General features: G+C 49.2%; 1 protein-coding gene across 1 annotated transcript in view; it reads right to left on the reverse strand.

The window, feature by feature from the left end:
• Window positions 1-11,143: 11,143 nt before the first annotated feature.
• Larp4b (La ribonucleoprotein 4B) overlaps window positions 11,144-15,594 on the reverse strand; it is a 95,796-nt gene continuing 91,345 nt past the window's right edge. The window contains exon 20 of the transcript XR_010058882.1: window positions 11,144-11,399. The gene's annotated coding sequence lies outside the window, so the exon portion shown is untranslated. The remainder of the gene's footprint in view (window positions 11,400-15,594) is intronic.

The raw sequence follows: 15,594 nt of genomic DNA on the forward strand, positions 1-15,594 counted from the left end.
CCCTTCCTCTTGGACAACTTGGGGCCCTACTTGGCTCTGCTCAGGCCGCTGCAACTCCAAGCCAGGCGGGCTGAGAACTCTGCCTGGAGCGAGATCACACCGATTGCAAACAAACAAGCCAAACATCCCAACTCTGTGTGCTGGTGGTGGCGGGTGCGTTCATGCATGCATGTGTGATTGCAGGCATGTGCATGCCATGGTTTGCATTTGGATGTAAAAGGGCAACCTCTGGTGTTGATCCTTGCCTTCCCTCTTGGTTGAGACTCAGCCTGTTGTCACTGTGCATTCCAGGCTAGCTGCCTGCAGGCTTTTGGGGATTTGGTGATCTCTGCCTCCCATCTCATAGGAGTGCTGGGGTTACAAACAAGCGTTATTGCACTTGGCTTTCCAGGAGTAATGGCTGTCTGAACTCAGGTCCTCACGCTTTCTCAGGAGTCACTTAAATCACCTTACCCCACTTTGAGCCATCTTCCCAGCTCAGGATCACCCTCTGATTGACACAATCTGAAAAAGTGGAGAGACTGAATTGATAATGTTTAATTTCTGAATTTAGGTAACTCTAGCCTTCACAAGAGTGAGGAAGATGTGGGGTAAAAACTTTACATTAAAAACAAAAAAACAGGAACCTGATGAGGGCTGAGGGTGGGGTGATCTTGTGAATGTGTAATTTAGAATCCATTGTCTGGTTACACTGGCAATACAGCATCTAACACTCGAGCATTCATTTAACAAATAATTATACAGTCTGCTGTGTGCCTAGGGGCTTGAGGGACCAAGCCCTGCCCTGGTTACAAACAAATTCAAATTAGCCAGAAGCCTCCTGAGAAAACAGAGCCCTGGAGGGGTTGGGTGTGGAGTCAAAAGGCACCAGCCTTTTGGGGGGGGGGGGGCATACTCCACCTGCACACAGACTGGAAAAGCAGGTGCCTGGACTGGTGGAACAATCAGAGAGAGAGAGAGAGAGAGAGAGAGACAGAGACAGAGACAGAGACAGAGACAGAGACATGAGCCATGATATTCAGAACCTTCCAGAACATACCAAACACATTTGCTATAAAATTCCCAGACATTACTGGACCATTAGAGCAGGTACATGGAGTGGCCACTTAGATCTTTAGGAAACTGGTCCCTCGGACTATTGCAGGGATACAGGCATGAGGCAGGAGCCTGCTGGAGATGAGGGTAGCTGGGACCAAGATAGTGGGGAGAAAGAGGATGGTATGTGTGAAAGACGGACACGTCTGTGTATCTGTGCTCAGGGAGGCAGGAAGGGGTGGTTAGGCTTCAAAACAGCTTGGGGTTGGGGTACACACACCCATGCTCCTGTGTATTCCTCAGTGGCAGAAGCCTGCCAGCCAGCCCTACATTTTATATTGTATTCTCCCCATGATGACTTATTAATCGTAACCCGTAAGTTAAGCACTTTGAAAGCAGAACGGGGATTTCCAGGCACCAAGTGTGTTTAGGATGCCTAGACATCAAGGAGAGATTTAAAGGGGGAAAAAATGGGTGAGCCAGGGAGCTGGCTCCGTGGGTAAAAAGCGTTTGCCATAAAACATGAAGCTTGTTTGATCCCCAGCAGCCACCTTCGTTTGATCCCCAGCAGCCACACTTAAAGGCTAGGTGCAGACACCCTACAGTCCCTGTACTGAGAGGTGGGGACACGTGGGATCGTTGTAGTTCATTGGCCAGTTGGTATGGCTAAATCTGTGAGCCCTAGGTTCAGTGAGAGCCTTTGTGTGAAACAAGGTGGAGGGAAGCCAACACTTGATGTTAAGCTCTAGCCTACAGATGCAGGAGAGAGAGGGGGAGGGGAGGAGGAAGAGGAGCGGGAGGGAGAGAGGGAGGACGGGAGGAAGGGAGGAAGGGAGGAAGAAAGAGAAAGAAAGGAAGGAAGGAAAAGAAAGGAAGGAAGAAAGAAAAAAGAAAGGGGACTGGAGAGATGGATCAGTGGTTAAGAGCACTGACTGCTCTTCCAAAGGTCCTGAGTTCAATTCCCAGCATGTTCAATTCCCACCATCTTTAATGGAATCCAGCACCCTCTTCTGGTGTGTCTGAAAACAGCAACAGTGTACTCATATACATAAATAAACTTTAGAACAACAAAAGAAAGAGGGAGGGAGGAACCTGTTCATTAGAAATGAAGAGTAGGACCAGACATAGGGGTACATGTCTAAAATCCCAGAACCTGGGACTGAGGCAAAAAGATTGAAAGTTTGGGGTCAGCCTATGCTACATAAAAAGACCTGTCATGGGGTAGTGGTAAGGGAGAAGGGGGAGAGGAGGAGGGGGAGGGGGAGGGGAGTGGTAAGGGAGGAGGAGGGGAGGAGGAGGGGGAGGAGGAGAAGGAAGAGGAGGAGGGGGTGGGGGAGGAGAAGGGGCATACCCAGCCCAGTTGGGACCAGTGCACTTAAGCTTGTGTAGTGCTTGTGGGTGGCTGCAGACCTTGCTGATGCGGAATCTGAGTTAGTAGCTTTGCCAGGACTAACATTCAGCATGGCCACTAACGAACGTCTGAGTGATAGCTATGCTCAGAGTCAGTAGGTCAAACTTGGAGCAGCAAGGCCCTAAGTTGGAGCTCACATATCCCCAGGCATTGAGGGGTGCAGCTAATGAGGATAGGGGGTAGTAGGAGGTACATACAGGGGAGTAAAACGACTGGAAAAAACGAGTGAGAATCTTCTAATATCATATTTCCATCACCTTGCTCTCATGCCCTCGGGCATTTGCCCTAATTCCAAATCTGATGGGAGTTTGGAAACAGAATTTATTAACACAAATGATCTTTAAGTGTTTTCCTGAGGGCTGAAACCTAAACTCTGCCATTGTAGGGGGAGAGGCGATATGGACCAGAGCGGAGCAGATGTGCACCTGACGCTGTCCTAAGGCACCATCGTCTCATTCCTGATTCTGATGGCTTACGATTTTTGGGACAGGATCAATTCTAGGGGGCTAGCCTGGAACCTGTGACTAGCCTCCTGCCTTCTCTTCATGCAGTGCTAAGGTTACACGGCAATGTGCAAACACAACTGGCTCCAACAGCTCACTTGAGACAACCTGACTTTCCACCTTGCTGAGACCAATCTCTAGGCAGGAGCCATTGTCCCCTGTGTACTTAATGAAGAAACAAGCAAGATTCAGTGACAGAAGCTGGTAGATCTCTGTGAGCTCAAGGCTAACCTGGCCTACATATAGCAACTTCCAGGCCAATTTATCTGGAAGGAAAGAAGGGAGGGAGGGTGGGAGGGAGGGAAGGAGGGAAGAAGGAAGAAGGAAGGAAGCTGGAACAATAAAGTAAGCTATTCCAACGTCTTTTGAACCTTCGCCTTTCAGTCACAAAAGAATCAATAGAAACTGAGTCAGGATCATTTTTCTGGAAAAATGAATCTCTCCATATCTCTCAGCCAGAGATAAAGGTTAAACATCCATAGTCACTCGGTGCCCCTATCCAGCAGACATTGCTCTAGACTCTGTGCTGTCTCTGGTCCGACCACGTGCTCAGAAATCTCGCCTTGCACAACAATCCATTAACTCTTCCTACTTGAAAGCATTTGTTCTCAAATAAATGGAATCACCTTCTAAAACATGTGTGAAAATACCATGTTAAAATTGACTTTCATTTCAGAATTTTGTGGTAAAAGTGCTCTCCAGGGGCCAGAGACATGGCTCAGTGTTTACAAAAGAGCACTAGCTGCTCTTCCAGAGGACCTGGGCTCAATTTCCAGCACCCACAAAAGGATATAATGTCATCTCCTGGCCTCCATTGGTGTTTCAGGCAACTGGTACACAGACGTACCTGCAGGCAAAGCACACATACACATCAAATAATAATATTAAAAGTACTTTTTAAATAAAGTATTCTAGAAATCAATTCGGCTAAAATTTTTGCCCGGAAAGATGATCTTGAGACTTGTTGAGAAAGTAAAGAAACCCTTGGAGACACTCCAGTCTCTTCAGTTCATCCTGGGAGACCATCACTGCTACTCTCCACTAAGCACTGTGCATTCCCTACCACAGGAATCCTAATGTACAAATTCAGTTCTCTTCCTTAGGGAAGATCTGTAACGCCACCCCCAACCCGCCATGTAGTTGCGATGCAATATCATAACCGGCCAGTAGGTCCTGCTGTCCAGCACCCAGTGGAATGATTGAGATCAAAGTTTACATAGAGTACCAGTCCAAACTTTTACCAGAGTAAAAGTTCAGCAGAATGCAAATGACTTTCAAGGGTGCTCCCAATCATAAACATTTGCTTCTCGTGCTTTCTAGAAATCTGTCATTTTGGCAAGTTTCCAAAAATTTAATCTACGACAGTAATTCTGACGTTTATATATTTCACCCACCCATTAAAACTTGTATCCATGCAACAGAAGCTGAGTGAAACTCTGGACATACAACAGTTTATCAAGATAGCCAAGACAGACGGACTCTAGAAGTGGTAGAGCAGGTTCTAGCTCTTAGTCTTTGGTCTGCAAAGATATTGGGGTGATTTGAGTGAAAAGGATCCTCCTGAAGCTCATGTTTAAATGTTTGGTTCCCAGTCAGTGGAATTCTAGAAGGATTGAGAGGCATAGCCCTAGATTGATGAAGCTAGAAAATGCAGGCTGAAAGAGACTGGATATAGATCTCTCCTGAGAGACACATCCAGAGCGTGTCCAATACAGAGGTCAATGCTAGCAGCAAACCACTGAACTGAGAACGGGACCCCCATTGAAGGAATCAGAGAAAGGACTGAAAGAGCTTGAAGGGGCTCGAGACCCCATATGAACAACAATGCCAAGCAACCAGAGCTTCCAGGGACTAAGCCACTACCCAAAGACTATACATGGACTGACCCAGGGCTCCAACTGCATATGTAGCAGAGAATAGCCTTGTTGGAGCACCAGGGGAAGGGGAAGCCCTTGGTCCTGCCAAGGTTGGACCCCCAGTGCAGGGGAATATGGGGGGCAATAAGGGGGATGTATAGGGGGAATACCCATGTGTGTGGGGGGAAGGGAATGGGGGCTTATGGACAGGAAACCGGGAAGGGGAATAACATTTGAAATGTAAGTAAAGAAATATATCTAATAAAAAAATTTAAACATTTAACATAAAAAAGAGACATAGCCCTGTGGAAGGAAGTATCATTGAGAGTTGTCTTTTTTTTTTTTTAAGATTTATTTATTATATGTAAGTACACTGTAACTGACTTCAGACACACCAGAAGAAGGCATCAGATCCCATTACAGATGGTTGTGAGCTACCATGTGGTTGCTGGGATTTGAACTCAGGACCTCTGGAAGAGCAGTCAATGCTCTTAACCACTGAGCCATCTCTCCAGCCTGAGGGTTTCTCTCAGCTACTGCTTCAACATCATGCCCGTCTGCTTCCCATGAGGATAATGAACTGGCTTCTGACAGTGTAAGCTAGCCCCAGTTAAATGCTTTCCTTTGTAAGAGTTGCTTTGGTCATGGTGTCTCTTCACAGAAGTAGGACAGTAGTAAGTAGGAGATATTTCCTGATGACAGGTATCTCTTTTTTTTTTTTTTTTCTTTTCTTTTTTTCAGAGCTGGGGACCGAACCCAGGGCCTTGTGCTTGCTAGGCAAGCGCTCTACCACTGAGCTAAATCCCCAACCCCGACAGGTATCTCTTGATACTTATGCTTTTGTGCAATCTCTGCATAAAACTTTGTCTGGGCTTGGACTTATTCAGAACAACATAATGTGTGGAAATGATGCCTCCTGGCTTCTCAGATAGGCTGCAGCCATCCCCGAAGATCTTGTCTTGCTCAGGGGAAGTTACGCGCTGAGGAAAGCAGCTATCAGTCACCATGTTAGGGATTGGTAGTGCAGGTCTATAATCCCAGTCAGTCCAGAGATTGAAGCAGGAGAATTGCAAGATTATAGCTAGCCCTGACAACAGGAGGTGTTCAAGGGCAGCCTGGGTAGCTTCCTTACTTCAAAACAAACAAAAAAGTATGATGTAAAAACAAGCCTGGAGTAGTGGATCTTGCCTTGAGTTTGTGGTCAATCTGGCTACATAGATGAAGTCCAGACCAGCCTGGACTTCAGAGTGAGACGTGTCTCAGTAACAACAGAAGTCAGTAACTAAACAAGATAATTATATATTAATTAATAATAATATTCAAACAAAGACTATGGAACTAGGGGTCAATCCCCAGGAATGAGGAAAGAAAAAAGAAAAAAGTTTCTCTCCTCAGGCCCATTGTATTTTACTTTGTTCATTCGTTTGCTTTTCTCTGTGCATGCACACATGTGTGTGTACCTGTGGTAGCCAGAGGTTGCATACCTCCCCTGATTACTCTCCACTTTATTTTCTGAGACATATCTCACCGAACCCAGAGTTCACTCACAGATTTGGTAAGTCTGGCTGGTCAGTGAGCTCCGTGATCCTCCTGCCTCTGCTCTAATCAGCACTGCACTGTGCTCAGCTTCTCATGTGGGTGCTGGGGGACCCAGACTCAGGTCCTCATGTTTAACAACAGGCACTGGGCTGACTGAGCCCATCTCCAATCTCCTCAGCCTCTTTGCACACAACTTAGTTCCAGGGAAACAGAGGTCAATCCTGGACACTGGGGCTGAAGTCTTACTGGGAATCCTCACATCTCATTGGTGCTCTGTGGCATCAAAGTGAAGCAGCTCTGCTGAGCCCTGCCCAGATCTCCTTGGGCGCAGCTCACAGCAGGCCAGGCCTGGGGGGAGGCAGCTCGGATCTCTTGGATTATTTATAAGTTAGGTTCAGTGCAGCCCGTCTAAGCAATCTAAGCTCCCCTTCAAGGCCTGGCAGTCAGCCAGGGATGCACTCAGCCTGCCCTGCATACCCAGCCGTGATTGCAGTGGTGGGAGAAACCAGGGAACCCTCCCTCGTTTTGAAGAAGCTTTTTTCATGGTGTATGCTCAATCAAACTGTGCCTGAAAATCTGGGACACACGGGAATGTTTCAGTGGGAAATCCTTCCAGCCAGCAGCTTCTGTCACTATGTAATGGCTCTCATGCTCATGACGGTTACTGTCAGCAGCGCCGGGCATTGTCTAAGTTTGATGCAAAGCTTAAGTGGGTCATTTTTACCCCTGAACCCCCAACCCTCTCCTCCCCCTCTCCCTCCTCTCCATGCCCTCCTCTCCCTCCTCTCCCCCTCCCCCCTCACAGGTCTCATGTAATCCAGACTGGCCTCAGGTTTGATAGGAACTGGAGGATGACCTTTTATCTGGACACACCCTGGAGAAAGTGGGGAGTAAGAAGCTGGGCTGGAGCGAGAACGCAGCGATGAAGAGCACGTCGCTCTTGCAGAGAAACCTGGTTTGATTCCCAGCACCCACATGGTGGCTTCAAATCATCTATAACTCCAGCCCCAAAGGATCCGAAGCCTTCCTCTGACCTTCAACCTACATAACCAGGCAGGAACATGGTGAATGTATATACTCACAGGCAACGCACTCAGACACATAACTGATTAACTAACTAAATAAATCTGTAACTTAAAAAAAAAAGAAGGAATGGGTTGGGGATTTAGCTCAGTGGTAGAGCGCTTGCCTAGCAAGCTCGAGGCCCTGGGTGGTTCAGTCCCCAGCTCCAAAAAAAAAAGAAGGAAAAATAAATAAAAGCTGTGGGGGGTGGGGTGGGGAGGGCTTGGAATATGGCTTCTTCTGCAAGCTTGAGCACCTGAATTCCATCTCTGCATGAAAACCCATGCAGGAGCTGGACACCATGGTGCAAACTTGTAGTTCCAGTGGCAGAGGCTGAGACAGGCAGATCCCTGGGGCCCTATCGCTAGCTAGTCTTCTACTGAATGAGTTCCAGGCAAGGCCTTGTCTCAGAAAAGAACTGGTAGCCAGCTCTTCAGGAACAACAGCAGAGGTCACCTTCTGGCCTCTGCACGTCCACCTATGACCCCTCCCATGACTGTGGGGACATTTTGTTCAGGGGGCCAGGACTTCCACCTGACAGTTTGATCTAATGTGGCAGCTGAGGTAGACGCTGTCTCAGAAAGGCCAGTCTGTCAGGGAGGGCAGGACAAAGCAAACGAGGGGTCCCTGCTGGCATTCGACTCAGCCACTCAAAATCTTCACCTCATTTCTCCTTCATCCACCCTCACCTGGGGTGGGGAGCAGAACTATGCCCACTTAAAGGCAGAGAGAGCTGACTCCACAGCCCAGGTCCAGCGTAGAGCCAGGGTGTTAGCGTCAAAGGCTTTTCCCAAGCCCCAGGCAAGGAGGAGGGATGAGTCATGCCTTCCTACTCAGGAGAAGGAACAGAACCAAATGCCTCCTTCATCACTGAGTCACGGCTCGGAAGTGCCATTTTTAGACGTCTCAGGAGGCTCCGAGTTGGTGAATCAGAATACCCAGTACCGAGCTAGACTTTACAGAAGCCTGAAGTCCAAGAGGCGGAGTCTGGCACACTGAGCACACACAATTAGACGGGCACTGCCTACACAGAACCGCTGGGCTCGTGGACCTCCTTCAGGGAGGGTTAACCCTGCTTCTAAGGGATTAGTGTGCTGCACTCCCGGGAAGGGATGCAGGGGAGAGGAGTGGGGGTGGAACAGGGTTCAGGCTACATTGGAGAATGTAGGGTTGGTATCCTGGCTACAGTGGGAGGTTCATAATGTGAAGTTGCCTCAAGCTGTCACTAAGTCACTTGTGTAGTGTATCTCGGGGTTCTTTGAGAACAACAGCAACTCTTCAGAGTTTCTTGCAGCAGGGGTCCTAGGACACCAGCATGGGATACATAGAGTATGTGACTCATAAGGGTCTGGGTGGAGAAATGGTTAGCCTGCCCTTCCCTTCCCTTCCCTTCCCTTCCCTTCCCTTCCCTTCCCTTCCCTTCCCTTCCCTTCCCTTCCCTTCCCTTTCTCTCTCTCTCTCTCTCTCTCTCTCTCTCTCTCTCTCTCTCTCTCCCCCCCACTTTCTCCCTCCATGTGTGTCTTTACTGTTCTGTTAGCATCTCTGTTGAGCATATAACCAACCACAGTCACTTGTGCCCACCCAAGGGCCAAGGCCAGGAAAGTTAGATTCCTTGGGAAATTCTAGTTTGAGGCATCCATTGTTTCCACACTCAAGAGCCCTTAACTCAAGTTAAGAGACAAACATGCATACATCTTTGGAACATCTTCATTCCTCCTGGTGGTTACAGAACTACAGCAGGCTTAGGGCCCTTAGCACTAGAGACATGACTAGCTCTGTGGTGACAAATGCCTCCAGCCACCTGAGGGCATGCAGCCCCCACGTGCCTAAACTCCTGTGTTCAGCTTTGAGTATGGCCTGGGGACCAAGGGCATGGTATCAACACTGGCTTATGTGCCATAACAAGGCAAGGAGATTCTGCTCTGCAACTGGGCTAGGACCAACCAAGGCTCCAGAAGGAGGAACTCACTTGCAACTGGGTCATGGGTGGTAGAGAGGGCAGCATAAACGTGAAACACCCTCCAGGAGACAACGAACTCTCCATGGTGTCCCATTTCTGAGTATACACCCTGAAGAATTAAAAGCTGGGTCTCCAAAGATGCCTGCTTACCTCTCCACTCCCATCATGTGGAAAACAGCCAGGAGGTGGAGGCTGGGCAAGCATCCGTGAGAGAGGAATAAACAGAACACGCTGGGTACACACACGACGCAGACTCAGCTTTAAAGGTAGCGAGGAGGGCTGGGAAAATGGCTTAACAGGTAACAGCTCTGACATACAAGCGTGAGGATCTGAGTTCAAATCCCCAAAATCCGTGTCAAGGGATTCTATAACCCCAGTGTAGTAGTAGAGGGGCAGAGGCAAGAGGATTCCTGGGGCTTGCTGGCTACCAGCCTAACTCCATGTTCCGTGAGACAGCCTGCCTCATGGGGGCGTAAATCAGTGATGGCACAGGGCCTCCTACATCCTCCTCTGGCCCCCGTGCATGCAAGGGCCGGCACACACATGCACCACATATACATGCAAACAAACAAATAAAAAAATCGCAAGAATTTTAAAAATAGGAAGAAAATGGTGGCTGTCATGTGGATGAGCCTTGAGGCACTGTGCCAAGTGCAATGTTATACAAAGGCCAATGTCTGCCTAATGACTCCCTGTGTAAAGCCCCTAGAATAGTCAGATACACAGAGGCAGGATGTAGACCCTGGTTGCCAGGACATAGGAAGGAGTTGGTGCTTCGAAGAGGCGGGGCCGCAGTTTGGGAGGATGAAATGTTCTGCAGACGGGTGGTGATGATGGCGGCTGGGTGGACAATCGTGTTCATCCTAAATGTACTGTGAAAATGGTCAAGATAGGGGAAGAGGAGGGAGAAAGGAGGGGGGAGGGGAGAGGAGGGGAGGAGGGGGAGAGGAAGAGGAAGGGGGAGAGGGGGAGAGGAGGAGGGAGGGGGAGAGGAGGAAGGGGAGAGGAGGGAGGGAGAGGAAGGAAAAAGGGAGACCCCATGTGTTGGGACTCAGTCAGCAGAGGGCAGGCACATCCTCCTCTATGGGCACAGTCTTCCTTGGCGACCCACGGGAACAGCTCAGGTTGCCTGAGATTTTTTTTTCCCCACCCCCTGAGATTCTTGATATGTGAACAACATAGTCCAGTAAAGCCTTGTGCGAGTGAGTGGCAGACCCAACCCCAGCTATAGGGAGGTAAACGCAACAGAATCAGTGGTTCAGGTTATCCTCAGTTACACATGGCCTTCCTGGGCTACTTGGTGGGGTGTCTCACCACAGATAAGGATGGCCCTCTTTCCACAAGATTGGGGATTCTAGAGGTGCAGGGTGTTCTTGGGTGAGGACTTCCCAGCTGTCCAACTTGGAGACATTCATGCAAGGGAGTGGAAGGGCCACTCTCTAGTGCTACCCTCACAAGGGGACTGGGGCACAGTGAGCACAGCTCCCTCTGGCGCTGCAGTCAGCCAGAGCCCACGATGACAGGCAGCAGTGGAACAAGCCGCTTCGGATTCCTCTGGAGACAGGTACACCAGTCCTCTGCTGCTGTCTGGGACCAGACCAGGCTCAAAAGCCCCAAGGGGCTTTCTAGCCAAACCTATTTATGCAGGAAAAATCAGGACTGAAGCTGGCCAGGAAGTGATGGAAAGAGTTGTCCTTCCTTTCATCTCAATCACCTGAGCACCTGTGGGGGGAGGGTGGATGGCTGGTGTGGTCCGGCCGAAACACGGGGCAGGATCTGCCAGCGGAACCCAAGACAAGTGTGTAATATGCGTGCAAGCAGATGGGAGAGAAGCCAAGTCACTGCCTTCTCCCACACCGTGAGCTCAGCATCCCCTGGGACTGAGCCACCTGTACAGTAGCAAACCCATCTTCCATGCGCAAGAGAAGCCATTCCTTAATGCAGCGTTCCTGCTGTTCTTTCCGTGGCCGGCTCCTGTCTTTGTCTGCTTCTGGCTTCCTGGATCTCAGGCGCTCGCTCCCGAGCTGTACCACCTGTGACGAAGGAAGGATTTTTTTTTCACTTTCAGCTACAGCACCAGGAAGTGGAATCTACCAGCATCTCTACCCTCGCCGCCGCCGCCGCTTGCTGCTTCCGTTCCACCCTGCAAGTTAATCTCGAATCACTTCAGGCTTGCAATTGTTTGCTTCCTAAGAGGTGCCCTCCTCTTTGGAGCTGTGCGCTTGAGGGGCAGAGAACAACTTAATTACGACAAGGCACGTAGCAGCCTCGTTTTTAAAAGTATGGTAGCTGGTCTCTTTTTCTCCTTATTCTATATTATTTACTCAGCTGATTAGCGTTAATGAGCACCTGGAGAATAATTCAGCGGAACGTTGGAGAATTCATGGCCCAGTAAATGGGAAAACGAATCTGTCGGCACTTGAGATAGATTGAGCTCAGGTGGCCTCTCTCCAGGAAACACACCTGACACCTCAGGCGCACAGAACTCCACATGGGTGTGGAGTTGCCGATCTGCTACTCCTGGCGCCTGGTCTGTGGGTGAGGGTGACAGTTTATACGGATTGTCAACTTGACAGCATCTAGACTTAGCTCTGGATCCATCAGTGTGTGTTGGGGGGGGGGGGTTCTACACTGGCAAGCTGAGGTGGGACGTCCCACACTAAATGTGGACAGAGCACCATTTCATTGGCTGAGGACCCAGACGAGAAAGTGACCCAAGCACCACTGTTCATCTCTCTGCTTCCTGACGGCGGCACAAGCCATCTCAAGCTTCTACCCCTAAGCCTTCCCCACCACCATAGACAGGATCCTCAAACTCCGAGCCACAATAAGTCCTTTCTTCTTAATAAACTTTTTTAAAAGATTTATTTATTTATTATATATGAGTACACTTTAGCTGTCTTCAGACACACCAGAAGAGGGCATTGGATCCCATTTACAGATGGTTGTGAGCCACCGTATGGTTCCTGGGATTTGAACTCAGGACCTCTGGAAGAGCAGTCGGTGCTCTTAAACACTGAGCCATCTCTCCAGCCCAAGTCCTTTCTTCTTAAGTCACTGTCTTAGTGAGGGTTTATATTGCTATGAGGAACATCATGACCAAAGGGCAGGCTGGAGAGGAAAGGGTTTATTGGCTTACACTTCCATATTACCTTTCATCATTAGAGGAAGGCATGACAGGAATTCAACAGGGTAGGAGCCAGGAGTCAGGAGTTGATGCAGAGGCCAGGAGGGTGCAGCTTACCTGGTTTGTCCGTTAAGACTTGTTCTGTCTGCTTTCTTATAGACCCCAGGACTATCGGTCCAAGGATGGCACCACCCACAATAGGCTAGGTCCTTCCCCATTGATCACTGATTGAGAAAATGCCTTACAGCTGGATCTCATTGGAGGCATTTCCTCAAAAAAGTCTCCTTCCTCTCTGATGACTCTAACTTGTGTCAAGTTAACACACAAACCCAGCCAGCATGGTTACTTCTGTCAAATACTGAACTTGGGCGTGGGAGGGCATAGCATGAACTCTCCCTGTTGGTTCTTCCAATAAATATATGATGGCAGAGATTTTCATGAGAAAAATCTTCATGCCTTTTTCGCAAAGGAGGGAAGAGCCGAAGCCTGTGTCTTCTGAATCAACTACTACCGGCCTGTGGTCTATAGCCATTTCCCAGTTCCGTGTGTGGGTCCAGTGTCACACAAGCTTTTCAGCAGCCCCCTCCAGGAGGCTACTGGGTAGATGTTTAAGGAGGACATCCGAGGTTGACAGAGCCTGGGGAAAATCACAGGAGGGAGGGGCAAGAGTCACTCACAGAAGATGGGGGACAAGTTGCTATGTATTTCATGAGGCAGGAAGAGTAAAAATCCAGCTTTGCACCTCAAGTGTGGGCTGACTCAAACTGGAATCCCAATTGTAGGTAAGACCACATGGCCAATCAGTCTCCTTTTGATTGATTGATGATTGATTGATTGATTGAGACTATCTTACTATAGCTCAGGCAGACCCAAACTTGTCATGCCCTGTTCCTCAGACTCTGGAGTACTGAGATTATGACCATAAGTCACCACGTTTGTGGAATCTCCCTCTATTTACAGAGGGTGTTCTGCCCAACTAGATCAGATAACATGCCCCACCCCGAGATTCCTTCTAGAGTCTCTCTGAGCCTCAAGGCTAAGCTGCTCTCAGTGGAGTTGCATCCAGGCCTCGGATGTCTAACAGCAAAGACACTGGACCATCAGTGGGACCCAGCTCAGAAGTCATTGGGACACAGTTTTAGCCAGTGGCTTTGAGAAGGCCAATCACTGCATATGAACGTTCGTGTATGCTGTATGCATGCACACATCAATGTATATATGAGTCCTGTGTGTGCACGTATATGTGTGTCTTAGATCTCATGCAGGTCCCTTTCAGGAAGTGTGTTCTACAGCAAGTATCTGACGTGAGTCTTGGAGTACACAAAACAGTTAAGAACTCTCAGGCCACAGGGTCCACATGAGTGGCTGTTCTTAACTTCAGTGCCAGAGGTCTGCAGCCTGAGGCACGGATGCTGCTCCTCCAAGTCATCTTTAAAGGTGCGGCCAGCCTACAAAGAAGGGCGGCTTCCAGTGAATGATGATCAAAGAAATCTCAGAGACCTCAGAGCAAGGGTCGTTGAGTTGAGGAGAAGGGAACGTGATCTCAGTAGCTATGAACCTGACCTCAGCAGCTATGTGGCTTTATGTCAGGGTGTTGGGGCTCAAGGACCACACTGTGGCCCTGAGAACAAAGCCATCATCCTCTAAATGGGATGAGTGCCTGCCGGGGAGTTAAAATCTGCACTTGGGGCAGTCACCCGAGTACAGTGACATAACACCTGGACATCAGAATTCAGCATCCTGGGAATCTTTGAGACAGAGTTCTTTTTTTTTTTTTAAGATTTATTTATTTATTATATATAAGTACACTGTTGCTGTCTTCAAACACACCAGAAGAGGGCATCAGATCTCATTACAGATGGTTGTAAGCCACCATGTGGTTGCTGGGATTTGAACTCAGGACCTCTGGAAGAGCAGTCAGTGCTCTTAACTGCTGAGCCATCTCCCCAGCCCGAGACACAGTTCTTGCTGGGTTAATAATATTGTTTTCTGTCAGAGATAGCCACTGACATCACAAAGCCATTGAGGAATGTCTGTGCTGGGCCCTGTGGATGGGTCTTCTCAGGTTCCTGACCTGGCAGGGCTGGGCCTGACTTGTGTCACAGCTTTACTGGGTCTGATGCATCCATCAGACATCTTCAGCTCTACTTTGAGAAGTACCAAGCCACCTCAGGAAGCCTGGAGGAACCCGGACACTGGAATGCTGTTGGTGTAAGAGTGTCTGAGGTGAGGGCTGGCCTCTGATGCTGTGTTTCTGGGACATGTAAATGTGGCCCCACCAGGACCAATAGTTTCAGACCCCTTGATAGTGGGCCCAACACCCAATAGTGTCAAGTGTCCTCTGGAGATTATACACCGAGCCACAGGCGGAACTAGATTTAGGAACAGCTTTGGAGAACTGCTGGCCCTGGAAACGGTGCCTTGAGGGGACACACAGCTCTCTGCCCAGCACTGGATGTGCTGTTAGATGTGCTGTTAGCCTGTGTGTGTGTGTGTGTGTGTGTGTGTGTGTGTGTGTGTGTGTGTGTGCGCGCGCGCGCGCGCGCGCGCACGTATGCATCAGAACAGATTTGTGGGATACCACATCATTGTCATATTGGACAACGGTATTAATTGGCATTACAGTTAGAGTATCGTCTTTGCAGGGTACTTCTTTTTTTTTTTTCTTTTTTTTCGGAGCTGGGGACCGAACCCAGGGCCTTGCGCTTGCTAGGCAAGCGCCCTACCACTGAGCTAAATCCCCAACCCCTGCAGGGTACTTCTTAAAGTCAACTCAGCAGAGACCTGGGGATGAAACTCCAGGTGATTCAAGTCCGGGCAAAAAGCCAAAAGCCCCAGGTGCAGATTGGAAGTGCCAAGCACTGATCCCCTATAGAGGACATTGCCGGCTTTGTTCTCAGGTGCACAGCTGTGGTCCCTGGGCCCTGATGCTCTGCTGTGAAACTGCTGAGGTCAGGTCCCTTCCTTTCCAACTCAACAACCCACCCCGTACTTAGTTCTAAGCAACAGGTCCCCAGTTCCTTGTTAATGAACGGACAGGCATCTTTTGTATAAATGCTACCCCAGTGAGGGTCGTGACAGTTGAGGGTAGAGTGGAGGGA

Source organism: Rattus norvegicus, chromosome 17 (assembly GCF_036323735.1).
Source record: "Rattus norvegicus strain BN/NHsdMcwi chromosome 17, GRCr8, whole genome shotgun sequence".
NCBI classification, from domain to species: Eukaryota; Metazoa; Chordata; class Mammalia; order Rodentia; family Muridae; genus Rattus; species Rattus norvegicus.